The sequence below is a fragment of the Thrips palmi genome, unplaced genomic scaffold, assembly GCF_012932325.1.
Source record: "Thrips palmi isolate BJ-2018 unplaced genomic scaffold, TpBJ-2018v1 HiC_scaffold_1, whole genome shotgun sequence".
Taxonomy (NCBI): Eukaryota; Metazoa; Arthropoda; class Insecta; order Thysanoptera; family Thripidae; genus Thrips; species Thrips palmi.
This window is the reverse complement of record NW_023144620.1, coordinates 10660854-10675141: the sequence shown is the minus strand read 5'-3', so window position 1 is coordinate 10675141 and position 14288 is coordinate 10660854. Positions and strand designations below refer to the sequence as shown.

Sequence of the window (14288 nt, the reverse complement as noted above, 5' to 3'; positions counted from 1 at the left end):
CTGGCCAGTGGCGCACGCAGAAATTTTGAAAGGGGGAGAGGTCAGGCCGGTCTAGTCATGCGTTTTTCCTGTTTTCAGGCGGAATGTATCACAATTTGCCTTCCTTCCGGGCGGCTGTCTAGTACCTTTGCGCACGCCACTGGACCTGCCCTATGCCTGCGCCGCAGTCTCGGCAGCCAGCACCTGCGGGTCCCTGTCGCCGACCCCGTCCCCACGGCCGAGGCCGTGCCGCCGTGCCCTACCGAACCGACCGAACCCAACCCCCTGCACCGCACTTCCTGCCAGGTGGCCCTCCACGGGGCTCTGCCCCGCCCCGCCCCGCCCCGCCCCGCTCCACCCGCATGGCGCAGCATGGCGCACATCGCACACGGAGTGCGGCCACACTGCTAGGGAAAACAGCAGAAACCAACAACATTGCCGCCCACGCCACGTAAAATGCGAGGACGAAAATGGCGCGGAGACTTGAACGCGGGGCGAGCCAATAGCGCCGTGCGCGGCAGCCCCGCCCCGCCCCGCCCCGCCCCGCCCCGCCAGTCGCACAAATAGTGGCGCAACGCGTGGGCGTGCGTGAGACTTCGGGACTTGACGAATCGCCGGAGAAAGCAAAGCCACTTTAAACTTTAATTTAGGAACCGCCAAGTCTACGAATGGCACGCGGCGTGTGTCGAGAGTCGATGCCGCGGAGATACAAGCAGGGTGATTCCGAACGCTGTGCGTCTCTCTCTCTCGCACTCGTGGGGCGCTCCGTGGGAGTGTGCGAGAGAGAGAGAGAGAGAGAGAGAGAGCGTGCTCACTGTTTTGATTCGGAACCGCTCCGCGGAGATACCCGCTGGGCTCTCCCTCTCCGTTCTCCGCGCGGCCGCAGTGCCGCGGCTCGGCCAGGCTGGACGGTCCGGGTCCAAGGACCTGACGGCCCTGCATTCGGCAACGCAAGGTCCAGTGTCGACACGAGCGGTAGCTTCCAGTGTAATCCACCGTGGGCGCGCGTTACAATTCGTACGTATCGTTTTGCAAGCGTCGCCATCACGCTCACACACGAACACGTGCCAAGACGCCGAGCGCGCGCGCGCGTGTGTGTTTGTTTGTGTGTGTACGTATGTATGCGTGCGCACGAGCATATCGTCTCACACTTTTCGACACAGCACACAGTTTTCCCACACGAGGGCACACCTGCACACAGACAGTCACATACACACACACTCACACGCGGGCGACCGCGAGAGAGAACACACACGACGTGCAACAAACACACACCACGCGGCGATACGTAACAGATATTACTTCCCGGCCGAAAGTACACACACATAGACACACACAGCACAGCACCGCGCTTGCTGGCTTGCCGGCTGGCTGGCAGCGGCCATGTAGCATGGCAGGCATGGCACCAGCTGACCGCAGGCACTGCCAGGCAGCCTCGCGCACTGCGGCACTGCGAGTGGATGCTGGCCGCGCTCCCCCGCCTCCCCGCCCAATCCGCGATGCCGCGATGCGGCGATCATACGGGGACGCGGGCGAGACGGGTTTCCATATAGCGGGGAGAACGAAGGGAAATAACAATGTAGAGGACGGCGTTCGGCGCTCTCTTTCTGGCCAGCGAGCTGCACCGCGACGCCGCGCCGCTCCACTACAAGCTACACGTCACCTGCATAAATACATCCTTCCGGCATGAACAGCTCCTCCTCCCGGTTGCCCATGGCCACCACGTGATGGTATCCGATGGCGTTCATGGTGCCGCCGTCGTTGTCACTCGCGTCACGTCCGAGGGAGTCCCAGACGAGGTCCCAGACGAGGTGCCCGGCACCGTCGCGGCGGCGGCCGCGTTCTCGGGTCGCTGCGCGCGCCGCGGCTCATGGGCTGCACCCTGGAGCACTTGTCGACGTTCACGGCGGGCGGCTCCAACGGTCGCCGACGACGTCCTCCGCGCCGCGAACACCGTGCGACCGCGCGCGCCACCGACCCGGACTGAACTACCACTACACCGGCAGGCCACCGCCACCGGCTTCACGGTGTTCGACGAGGAGGGAAGGAGCGGCAGGACCGGGCGGCAGGGTTGCCCCGGTTGGGCAAGGGTCGGGCGGCTCGGCTCCCTGCAGACGGCAACCCCCGCCCTCCCCGCCGCCCCCCGCCGCCACCCCTGCTCACACGCAGTCCCGGCTCACGTGTCCTCCCCCACCCCATGAGCGTCGTTTTCTTCGCCGATTTCCCCCTTCCCCTAGCCAGCCGGTGCGCCGCGCCGCCGGTGCACATGTGTGCGGCAGGGATGAGCTTTGTGTGCTCGGGGATGCGAGGCGAGGCGGGGCGAGGGGCGCATCCGGAGGTTTGATCAGCTGATGTCGCCGCAAAATGGCGCAGCTGGCGCAGTGGTATCGGCCACAAGGGGGGCTGCGGACCGGGGGCGTCCGCAGGCATCAAAACGAAAGTCGAACAAACAGCACGGGGATTTGAACCTGCCTGAACAAGAACTTGTCAGCAGGAGAATGTGCCCGACAGCACGGGGCGTGGCCGCCGCGGATCCGCGAGTCCGCAGTGCATCCCGCCCGCCCGGGCAAAAAAGAGCAAGGATGAGGGCGCTACCGGAAGTCCTTCGGGACCCTTTTTATATTTCGCTCTCCTTCTCCTCGGGCAGGGCGCCCATTACAGTGCAGGGCCAGATCCAGCGCCCGGTTCACACGGCACGACGTGCTCCGCATTTCCCATACTTTTCTACACGACAGGAAGGCATCCCGTCGACATGCATGTTGACGGCGGGGATCGCGACGTCCAGCGCGCTAGCTGTCACGGGCCAGCCAGTGTAGTACCTCCGGCACGACGTTTGGAGCGCCCCGCGGAGTGCATTATCTTTCAAACTCCGTTGCTCTACTTCGGCCTATGAAACCTAGATCAGCGCAGCAGCTCTGGCCGCCCAGCGTCGCGCCTTGTCGCCAAGACAGAAACACAGTTTCGCAGAGTCCGTCCCGTCCTAACAGGAGTCTCTGGTTCCGTCCGGCCCAGTGGACAGCCGGTTCGGTGGCCGGCTCGGTGGCCGGCCTGGTGGCCGCGAGAGCGAGGCGGGCTTGTCAACTTGTCAACACAATGGGGGCTGGGGAGGACAAGCACCGCCGGCGCGGTGCCGCCATGCCGCCGCGGTGCGGACCTGACAGACGACACCGCCCCTCCCTCCGCCCCTACTCGGCCAGCGCAGCGGCAGCGCAGCGGCGCACTCCCACGGCTAGACACCGCGCCGCCCACACCAGCAGCTTCGTTTGTTCGACGCTTTTTCAAAAAACGGCGAAAGAGGAAGGAAAAAAAGGACGCAGCGCTCTAACAACGAACGCAGTGCCGCAGAGGCACGCGGCGGCGCGGCGGGCGGCGTTTCTCTTGAAAATAATTTAGATAAACTGCGACGACGTTAATTAGCGTCGAAATGTTTGGGAACGCGGTGCCGTGACGTAATGACTGGGGATGCTGATGACTCGCAAAGCACGGCGGAGCGCGGCGGAGCCTGGAATCCAATTCCCCCTCCCGCCGCGTTTCCGAGTACTCACTCCTCTGTCATCAACTCGCAACCATCACCTTTGTTCCCAGGTTGTCAGAAATTCAGATTTCGGCAATGCAAATCTCGTCAAGTAAATGCCGCGCGCACGTCGCCCCGTGTCATTACTTTCCGGGTTATTTTTTTCGAATTCTTTCTCAACCTGACCGCACTGAAACGTGACCCGGAACGCGACCTGGAACGTGACCCCTGCAACGAGGCGGCGAGGACAATAACGCGACGCACGGCGCCCCGTACCGACCAGGGCCCCGCCGCCCCGCCGCCCCACCCTCCGAGCGAGGGGTACACCCCACCCAATGGTACCCAATGACCCATATCGCACTCAATGACAGTCATTTCCGATTTACGCTCTCACCGCCGGATAAAAAGTAATGAGGGCCCTCGGCCTAATGGACCCATTTTCGGGCTAAAATGTGTCGAATTACGGCGGACCGGCGCGCGGCCCGGCGGACCACGGCGCGAGAGTGTAGCGCCCGGACAGGTTCCAGGCCTTCCAGGCCTTCCAGGCACGTGCGGCGGGACTCCGACACGTGTCCCTCATTGTCCCGTCATGAGACGTTAGGCCCCTGCTCTGGTTACAGCGCCGCGGTGGCGCAGTGGTCTGCGCGGCGGACTCGCGAGCGCAGGGACGGTGGTTCGCGGCCCGCCACCGGAACTCGTGTTTCGCTTTCGCAGTTTCGCACTCGGCAGGTGAACGAGGGCATGCTGCTGCAGAGATAAGCCCGCACACTGATTCCGAGAGTCGTTAGCTCTGTCTCTCTCGCACATGCAAGCGACGCCCCATGAGTGCGAGAGAGACGGAGCGACTCGGAATCAGCGTCTACTGGCAGCAAGCGCAGCGACACGGTCGATCTGGCCGCGATTCAAAGTGGCGAGCTGCGCAGTGTGCTATCCCCGCCACTTTCTACTTCTAATTGGCCGGGGATGTGAGGTGAGCTAGCCGCGGATAAGCCACGGCCAGCCAGGCCGGCACACTGGCAGCACACGTGACCCGCCTCGCCTGCGGTGTGATGACGCCGCCAGCCGCCGGATTGAGACGCGCGAAGAACGGCAAGAACCAGACGGACGGGTCGCATCGCCCGGCCGGCCGGCCCCGCCAGCCCGTCGCCAAGACAACCCAACACAACGGCGGGCATTGGCGCTTGGACCTTTAGCTTTGGCTGCCGTTGTGCGCGCTTTCTGCCACTTGCTTGACGCGCGCCTCATTAGCGCAAAGACAATTGAACGCGCCTAGGCCGGGGGGAGAAAGCAGCTTGTAAAAGTGAGGCGCCGTCGGACAGCCGTCGGACAGCGACTGCTGGACACTGGAGGAGGGAAGGGGGTCGCCGCGTCGCGCGTAGAAACCCGCAAGGGAGTCCGTCGGCCGGCCGCGGGGCCGCGCACTCTCGTCGCTCTGTCTCTCTTGCCCTCAAGGGCGAGAGAGACAGCGCTTTGTTCGGAATCCGCCTGCTGGTGCACGCTGCACCCGACCTGCTCGCCCAGTGGGACAGGTGACAGCCGTCCGTCTGGTGGGGGCGGCTTGTGGAATGCAAGCTAAGTGAACGGGCTGCGCAACGAACCGAGCGCACGACGCTGCAGGGGGCTCGTGGGCAGTAGTGACGCCCTGCGGTCGCCGTGGCACGGTGGGCCAGAAACCGGTGGAGGTGGTCCAAATCCGGGACGCGTTGAGAGCTCCAGAGTCGCTAAATGGGACTCGACCCGAACGTGTGACCCCACCAATGGATTGCTCTCTGAACGAGGAATCCATCGGTGGGGTCACACGCTCGGTTCGAGTCCTGCTAAGCGGTTTGAGCTCCAGAGTCGCTAAACAGGACTCGAACCGACGTGTGACCCCATCAATGGATTCCTCGTTCGAAGAGCAATCCATGGGTGGGGTCACACGTTCGGTTCGAGTCCTGTTTAGCGACTCTGGAGCTCAAAACGCGTCTCGAATCTTGGCCGCCTTCACCGGTCTTCTGGCCCACTGTGCGACGCTCGGCTCACTGAGTTGGCGCTCCAAAGGGATCGTCCGAGGCTCCCAAACAAAGCCGGCTGTCCGGCCGGCCGTCGCTGCGCCTCGCGCTTCGCGCCTCGCGGCATCAAGGACGTAATGCCTTCCCGAACGTTTCGAAAGTTGTGCTGCTCCGTCCCATCTCAAAGCCATCCAGCCATCCAGCGGCGGCAGCGGCGGCGAAGGAGAGAGTGCTTTGCACATTTACGCCCAGGCATTCCTCGCGCAATTAGCGGTTCGGATAGACGCGTCGGCACGCCGGGAAGGGCGGCAGGTGCGACAAAACGTCCGAACGAGCAACATTCTTTCCATTTTTCAAAAATTCAATGAATTTGGGCTGGAGAAAAACAACCGCCGCGCCCGCGTTGGAGGCTGCCGCTGTCATGTCCATGTCGACCTTGCGGGCCTTGCGGGCCGTGCGGCGCGTCGTGGCCGAATTCCGCGCCAATGGATGGAATGGGGCATCGACAGGGTCGTTTGTTTTCTTTCGCCACCGACTTGGGCTGCTGGCCGGTGCTGGCCGCTGCTCGCCCTACGGGGAGAGTGACAGTGAAAACGTCCGAAATCAATGAACGACCCGTCCGCGCAGACTGGCTGACCGGCGCGCGGGCGGCCTCGCCCGGAGTGCTGCTGTCAGTCCAAAGTGGGCGGTTTCGGCCCGTCCGTCCGTCCGTCCGTCTGTCCAACTGCCCGGTCGGCCCCACGGGCTAAACACATCGAGACGGACTGCGGCGCGGCTTTTTTGCGTTTTTGCCTCGGCTCTGCCTGTTTGCGCGTTGCGCGTGGCCGTTTTGCGTGTTTTGTTGACTTTCTAAACGCAAGCTGCAGGCCCTGCAGGCCCCGCAGGCCGGCCGGTCCGTCTGGCCGCCAGTCTGCGTGCCGTCATACGGGCCTGCAGGGCGGGTGGACAACGTTACAGTGCATCCTCAGAGTCGCTAAATGGGACTCGAACCGAGCGTGTGACCCCACCAATGGATTGCTCTCCGAACGAGGAATCCAACGGTGGGGTCACACGCTCGGTTCGAGTCCCATTTAGCGACTCTGGAGCTCAAAACGCGACTAGAGTTTTGGCCGCCTCCACCGGTCTTCCGGCCCACTGTGCGTGCCCCGCCACTCGAGTCGGCGCGGTCACGCCTCCGAGACGCGACCAGGCGGTACCGACGGCACCGGGGAGCTTCAAATCTCCTCCCGCAGCGGCACACTGTCTCTCCTTAATAATTGCCCCCCACCCCCTCCCCCTTCCCCGCGCGATAACCTCCCGGCGTCCTCTGGGAGCCGACGGCCCAACGGACGGCGGATCCGCAGCGGCGGACTCGATTTCCAGAGCAGCCGAACCGCGTGCGTCTGGGCGCCCCGCCAACCGAAAGTAACTCCTCATAACAACAAAAGAAGATAAAGGCACACTTTCCAGATCCTTACTCAATTTGCGACAGGAAAAAAAATACACCAACAAAGTATCGGATGAAAATGCAAAAAATAAAAAGCGGCTGCTTTATATACGCTCGCCGGTAAACGCCGTATGAAAAAGTGCTCGAAATGACGGCCCTTTAGCTACCGCGCGCCGCCCCGCCCCGCCCTGCGCCGCCGTCGCCAAGCTCGCCTGTGCCCCCGTTCCAGTAATGACCTGTATAGTACCCGCGGATCCAGACCGACTATCCCGATTGGCCGCGCGTATAAAAAGCAATAACGCTTTTTGCCGGCGTGTGCCGTGCCGGTGTGCCCGCTCCGCTCGATCACTGTGTTTTGCGCGCCGCGATAGCAGCAGCCGTGCGGTTCGGAATCGCTCCGTCTCTCTCGCTCCCTTGCGGAGGGCCCCGCGGGTGCGACAGAGACGGAGAAGCGCGTGTCTTCGGAATCGCTCGGCGGCGGCGCCTCGTTGCGCCGCGCGGCGCCGCGCTATGCCGCTCGCTGTTTGGACGCGCGGCCGGCGCCAAGCACTTTTCAAGGCGGCCGGGATGAAAATCATAAAAATGATATCGCGGTGGAGTGGCGGCTCCGATTCCAGGAAGCCGACCTTCCAGCTCCCCGACGCCTCGCGCCTCCATCCCGCATCCGTAATCGACGGGGAATTGCGTGGCCGTCGGCGGCGGCCGATACAAACAACAAGAAGAAAGGATTGGGTTGGGGATGGACTCCGAGACGCGCGCCGCCTGTCGAAATTCGCGCGGGAAACGCGATCGGGTTGTTGACAGTGTACGCCCCGCGGTCTGCAGCGGCGGCGCCGCCCCGTCCACTGGCTGGGCCTCTCGCTGGCCCGGTGGCTGGCCCGGCCTTCCTGAAAGACAGCGGCAGTTTCTCGGAATGCAATGGCCAGTGGCCCTACGCGTCATTGACCGTCATTGACCAGCTTTCCCATAAGCCACACCGTCTCGCGGGCCTCGAGGCAGACTCATTCCGCAGAGTTGTTTCGTCGCTCTGTCTCTGTCGCACTCGTGGGGCGTACCGCAGGCGTGCGAGAGAGACAGCGATCCTCCGGACTCGGTCCCCCGGCGGGTCGCGGGATTAGGAGGGCGATGGTCGCGATGGCGGACGAATACCAAGTGGCGCGAGCGGTGCCGGCGGCAGCGGCTCGTCAACACCAGCCCGTCAGCACCAGCCCGTCAGCCTCCGGCCGGACCCACCGCATAGTGGACCAGAAGGCCGGACGCGTTTTGAGCTCCAGAGTCGCTTGGGACTCGAATCGAACGTGTGACCCCACCAATGGATTGCTCTTCGAAAGAGGAATCCATTGGTGGGGTCACACGTTCGGTTCGGGTCCTGTTTAGCGACTCTGGAGCTCAAACCGCGTTTAGAGTTTTGGCCGCCTGCGCCGATCTCCTAGCCCACCGTGCACCGCAGCCCGCCTGATGAGAGTCACGCTGCTGGCCACAGGCAGCCACAGGACGACACTTTTCCCTGGAATAAATTTCCCGAGGCGCATGGCCTCCACGGCGGCCACCCGCGAGAGAAGTACCCACTGGCTGCACCCACACATACCAGTCCACCACACACACATGCCCGCGGGGTTACCGAGTCCAGGAAATAAAGCTATTTCGGGCGCAGCCGCGCGGCCAGTGCAGCAGCGGTCGTGACTTCCTGCGCCCCGCCATGAGCCCCGCCATGAGCCCCGCCGCGCCGCCGAGCCACCACACGTCTGGCCACTACAATGGGACCAAGGAACGGTGCACCGGCTCAGCCCTTTGAAGATGACCCCTTGTTTGTCAACGGTAGCCAGCCGCTGTCAGGACTTAGCCACCGGGACTGGGGATATAGCAGCCAGGAGGGATCTCACGGCTTAAATTCTCCCAAACTTCCCCCGCCACTCGGAAATGAAATTCAAATGGACTTGGACGCGGTTTGAACACATATGTGATGTTCATGGTGTGGTTGGCGCACGCCGTCTGTTTCCACAGACGTGGACATGGAACTCCACGTCCGCGTGTCCCTGGGCCAGTCAGCAGGCCGCTCCGCCCCGGACACTCCTCCGGGAGGCAAAATAACACGAAGGTTTACGACGCGGCCACAATGCAGCCGGATTGGCTTCTCGTGTCAGAATGATAGCGGGCTGGGCCGTCACGGCCCGTCATAGCCCTAAACCCGCACACAACACACTCCAGCTTCTTTTGGAACCACACTGCGAGGCGGGCCGAGAGGGAACAACATTTCGCAGCATCACTTCGCGCGCTCCGCGGCGTCCATGCGCGTCAAGTAATCCAAAACGAGGGCGGCCTTGGCGAAGAGGAGGAGCGCGGCCCTGCGGCCCGTTTACGCACTGGCACCACTGTCACTGCACTGGGGGGGTCACTTTGCTGTATCCACTGTAGGCACTGTTCACCACTCCGCGGTCGCTGGCCAGTCGGCCGGCCTCGTTCGAGTCTCCGCGCGCGCACCTCGCGACTCGGCACAGCACAGCGAGGCTCAGGCACACAGGTCTTGGCGCGGCCGACGGTCCCACCAGACTCGCCTCGCCAGGCAGAGCCAGCCAGCGCGCGGCGGGGCCGAGCGCGTCTTGCCGCCCCACCGCTGCCACCGCAGCAGCCGCGGGGCGTGGCGTGGCGTGGCGTGGCGGCGTGGCGTGGCGTGGCGTGGCGTGGCGGCGTGGCGTGGCGTGGCGGGGCGGCGTGGCGTGGCGGCGTGGCGTGGCGTGGCGTGGCGGCGTGGCGTGGCGTGGCGGGGCGGCGTGGCGTGGCGGCGTGGCGTGGCGTGGCGTGGCGGCGTGGCGTGGCGTGGCGGGGCGGCGTGGCGTGGCGGCGTGGCGTGGCGGCGTGGCGGGGCGGCGTGGCGTGGCGGGGCGGCGGGGCACAAGCCGAGCGGGCTGGAGCGTATCGGGCAGAGGGCCGGAACGCGGGGGGAGCTCCATGAGCTCCATGAGCTAGGGCCAGGGCCGCCAGGGCCGGGGCCCCGGGCTAGACGAGCCCATGTTAGCCTTGGCCGCGCACGGTAAGGCGCCCCGGCACCGCCACCGCGTGGGCGCAGCGCGCAGCGTCAAGGTGGTGAAGCACACTCCCGCGGTCACCAGAGTGGTCTGCGCCTTGTCTCCAAACCGTCCGACGGCGGCGGTCCCCGTCGTTTCCACGTCCCCGACGGAAGGCCGGGCTCGCGGCTTGGCGCTCGCGGTCGGCGTCGCGGTGGTCGGTCCTTGGACGAGGACTCGACGACGGAGTCCGAGGATGCTTTATAAAACGCCGGGCAAGAAACGATGTTATGGCAGCAGTTTGCGCCGCGGTGCCGACGCGGTGCAGTAGCGTGGTCACTGCGGGGCGAGGCGCGGCGCGGCGGGGCGGGGCGGAGCTCGCGCCACCGGAGCGTGGAGAGCGGCGCTGCCGGAAAGGAGATTGTAACGTCGCCGTTGTTGCTTCGGCTGTGGTTGCCGCGGCTCTGCTCCGCGAGGCTCCGCCCTGCGCAGCGCGCAGCCAACACAGACAGGCACGGCGTCTCCAACAAGAGTCCTCCAGACAGACTCACGTGTGCGCTGCCTCGCGCGACGCTCGGCGCAGTGCGAACTGTCGACAAGTCCGCGACGCTCTTGGCGGTTTGCTGGTTGGTGCTGCTTGACGGCTCCGATGACCTCGCGCGAGGTTGGCGGCGGCATCGGGCGGCAAGCTCCGGAACGGGGCCGTGCTAAGCAGCAATTTAGAAAAGGGAGGCGGCGGCGCATTTTCGTCCGTTTCCCCCGTGCAGGCAAAGAGTTCCGAGGCCGGCGTCGCCGCCTAGCGGTCCCAATCGTCGTCAGGGACAGGACCGATCCAGAGCGTCGCTCTGTCTCTCTCGCACTCATGGGGCATGCCGTATAGGTGCCATAGAGACAGAGCGATGAAAACGATTCTCGGAATCGGTCTTCTGGCCGATTTGAATGCCGATGGAATGCTATCCAGCGCCTTAGCCGCGCCCTGCGAGGCGCCACAAGGCTCGCCGTGGGGCCCGCCACGCTACGCCACGCCATGCAGATCGCCTCCCTCCTCGCTGGACCGCGCCGACCACGTCGTCCTGGAGTCCTGGACGGCAACGGCGGCCCTTTTTAAATGGCCGCCCTGATAGCCCCGGCCAAGGCCAGCCACTCGGCCGGGGCGGGACGGCGTCCAGCCTCAGCCCTCGGGGGGTAAAGGGTCTCGGCGTCTCGGGCGTCTCGGGTAGGTCGGGACGCCCCCCCCTCTCTCCCTCTCTCTCTCTCTCTCTCTCTCTCTCTCTCTCTCTCTCTCTCTCTCTCTCTCTCTCTCTCGCTCTGGCCACGTCATCCCTCCGGGCTGCAACAACCCTGCGTCCAGTCCCAGGCGAGGAAAACCAAGTCTCCGTTGTTAATGAACGGTTGTTGCTGCGGCGGCCAGGCCGGGGCAGGGCACAGCCCGGGCCGGACGCACTGCGGGGCAGCACGCGCTGCACCAGTCTTGAAAAAAAAAGAAGAGAGGAGCAAGAAGGGGGCCTTGCTGGACATGCCTAGGGCTACGTCGCCTGGCGTGCACTCGTTGCACTCGGCCTGCATCGCGTCCACGGCGCTCTCGGCGGCGCACTGCGGCGCACTGCGGCGCACCCGATGAAAGGGCCGGCGAACAAACAAACACAACCAACAACAACGGGCCCGGTCCGCCAATCGGCCAGGACGCCGCCAAGGCAAAGAGCGCCTCAAAGCGCGCACGGGTTTTGCGCGCGCAGTCTTTCCGGACAGTGTGCCATATTATTATTGCGGCTGTTATTATTGTTTTGGCCGCGAGATGAGCCATTAAGATGCACGGGGCCGCGCCGCCGTCGGCATGCTGACCGTTTCGCCGTTTCCCAGCGGGCGGCCCGCGCAAGACTTTTCACCTTTCCGCGACCGCTCCACCGCGCCGGACTGGGCGGCGAGGGGCGGCCCGGCAGGAAATTGACAAAGAGACACGTCCGGGGGAAGACCAATGAGGCTGGGACCCCCGCGGGTCGCGGCGCGGACGGCGGCGCGCTCCCAGGGAGACGGAGAACGGAGCAACGCAGACAGCGGCATGCACGGCCAGACAATGCCTCCAGCGTTACGCAGTGCAGCGCCATTCGTCCGGCCGTCGCGAGCCGCACGGCCCTCAGGGCCCTCAGGGCCCGCAGGGAGGCAAACCAACAACAACAACAACAACAACAACAACAACAACAACAACTCCACTGGACTGTCATTTCCAGCTCATCTCCAGCTGAAAAATATTTTTCTTGCCCGTTCCAGACGGGGCTGCGCGGCGCTGACCCACAGGTCACACTGCGGGCAGAGCGGCAGAGAGGCCGCCGCGTTGAATGCGCTGTGATTTCTCACTGCCGCCAACAGCGGCTCGGACAATGCACGCGTTGCGTCGCGTTGCGTCGCGTGGCGGTGCCGCAAGAGTGTTCAGCAATTGGTAGCCCTGCCGGGCGCCCTGCCGCGCCCTGCCTGGTTGCAGTGCCCCGGCGTATGACCACACGGGCGGCGCGTCAGGTGTGGACGGCGTGGCCGGCGTCGACGGCATACGACCCCGGCGGCGGATGTGCCAGTCGGAAAACGAGCCCTGGAGTTATTGTTGTCACTTTTAATAAGCGGCAACAAGGCTCCGAGGCAGGCCGTCGTGCACAGGGCGAGGCAGGGCGGGGCGGGGCGCGCGCGTCAAGCCGACGCGCTTCCGTCCGAGGAGGCCGACGAGACCATTATGCAGAACACACCAACGGGTTGGGGCGGCGGGGTTCTCACGGCGGCCAGGTCGCGGTGCTCGCCGCGCAGCCCGTCCGGGCCGTCTCCTCTGACGAGGTCCTCCGCAGGTCCAAGCCAACGGCGCGCTAATGGAACTATAATGCTTAATTAGGCACAACTCGGCGTGGCGCCGGCCGGCCGTTCCGAGAAGCCGCGAGGAGCTGCGCCACACGTGGGGCACTCCGACGGACTCGCGCCTCGCCGCGCCCCGCCACGGCCAAGGGCGGCCGAGGGCCGAGGGCCGCGGGCCGCGGACCACGACGCAGTGTGGACGCCGCGGAGCAGAACACGCAGCGGCAGTGCCGGGCCGGGCAGTGCCGCACCGGAACCACCGGAACCACGCCGACGGAGCAGCACACGGTGGGCCAGAAGACCGGCGCCGGCGGCCAAAACTCTAGACGCGTTTTGAGCTCCAGAGCCGCTAAACAGGACTCGAACCGAGCGTGTGACCCCACCAATAGATTCCTCGTTCGGCGCGAGTGCCCGCGAGAGTTTCGCCGGGCCCCGCGAGTGCCCGCGAGAGTTTCGCCGGGCCCCGCGAGTGCCCGCGAGAGTTTCGCCGGGCCCCGCGAGTGCCCGCGAGAGTTTCGCCGGGCCCCGCGCGGAGAGCAGTCCATTGGTGGGGTCACACGTTCGGTTCGAGTCTCATTTAGCGACTGTGGAGCTCAAAATGCGTCCGGGGTTTTGACCGCATCCACCGGTCTTCTGGCCCACTGTGCAGCAGCGGGCACCGCCTGACGCGCGGACCGCCGGCACGGACGACACCGAGAACGTCAAGTGTGTGGCAGCAGCGCGCCGCCCTTCGGAAAGCCGACAAACATCGTGTTCCTGGAAGAATGCCGCCGGATTGATCCCTCGTGCGACGGGCTGCTCGTCGCGACGCTGCACCTACCGCAGCCCTACGCACGCACGGGCAGCGCAACACGCTGCGTGCGCCCGGCGGCCCGGCGCCTTGCCCCCCGCCGTGGCGTGGCGGGGCGGGGTCGGACGCAACTCGCCGGAACAGAGGCAGGACAGTGACCAGCTACGCCAGCAGCGCCGCGCCACGCCGCGCCACGCCACGCACGGCCAGACCAGCACACCGGAACCGCGGCGGGGCAGTGCGTTTTCTTTGTCCGGAAGAACACCGACTCGAACGGCGGTGCACACGACTGGGAATCGTGTGGCGGTGCGGCCGGCAGTACTGCACGCCGCCAATCGCAATCGCCCGGCCGGCGGACGCGCCCGTCGCGCACGGCTGTGGCCTGGTTGCCTACCCGCGCAGGCGCTATGCACGCCGCAGAGCGAGAGCGACGTTCGCAGGCGTCGCAGGCGTTCGCAGGCATGACGAGGGACCTCCGAGTATTGTCCAAGAGCATTTCCTCTGCCCAAGAGCGTTTATTTTGTCCAAGCAGAGCATTTCTTCCGCCCGAGACCATTACTACTGCCCGAAAGCATTTCTCGGTACTTCTTTAGCCGAAGGATGAGCATCCACCCTCGCAAGCCAAGGCAAACTCTGGTAGAAACCCTCTTGCGTGGCCACAACCAACTCCTTTGCTACAGACAGGGCCGCGACGGCGTGGGGTATCGACACGCACTCGTCCGCGGCGCCGCCGCTCGAGGCCCGCGGG

The 14288-nt window shown here is 65.0% G+C and overlaps 1 protein-coding gene across 1 annotated transcript in view; it reads right to left on the bottom strand.

Moving 5' to 3' along the window:
* Positions 1-14288, bottom strand: part of LOC117644237 — a 53036-nt gene that overhangs the window by 14147 nt on the left and 24601 nt on the right. The gene's annotated exons all lie outside the window — the stretch shown is intronic.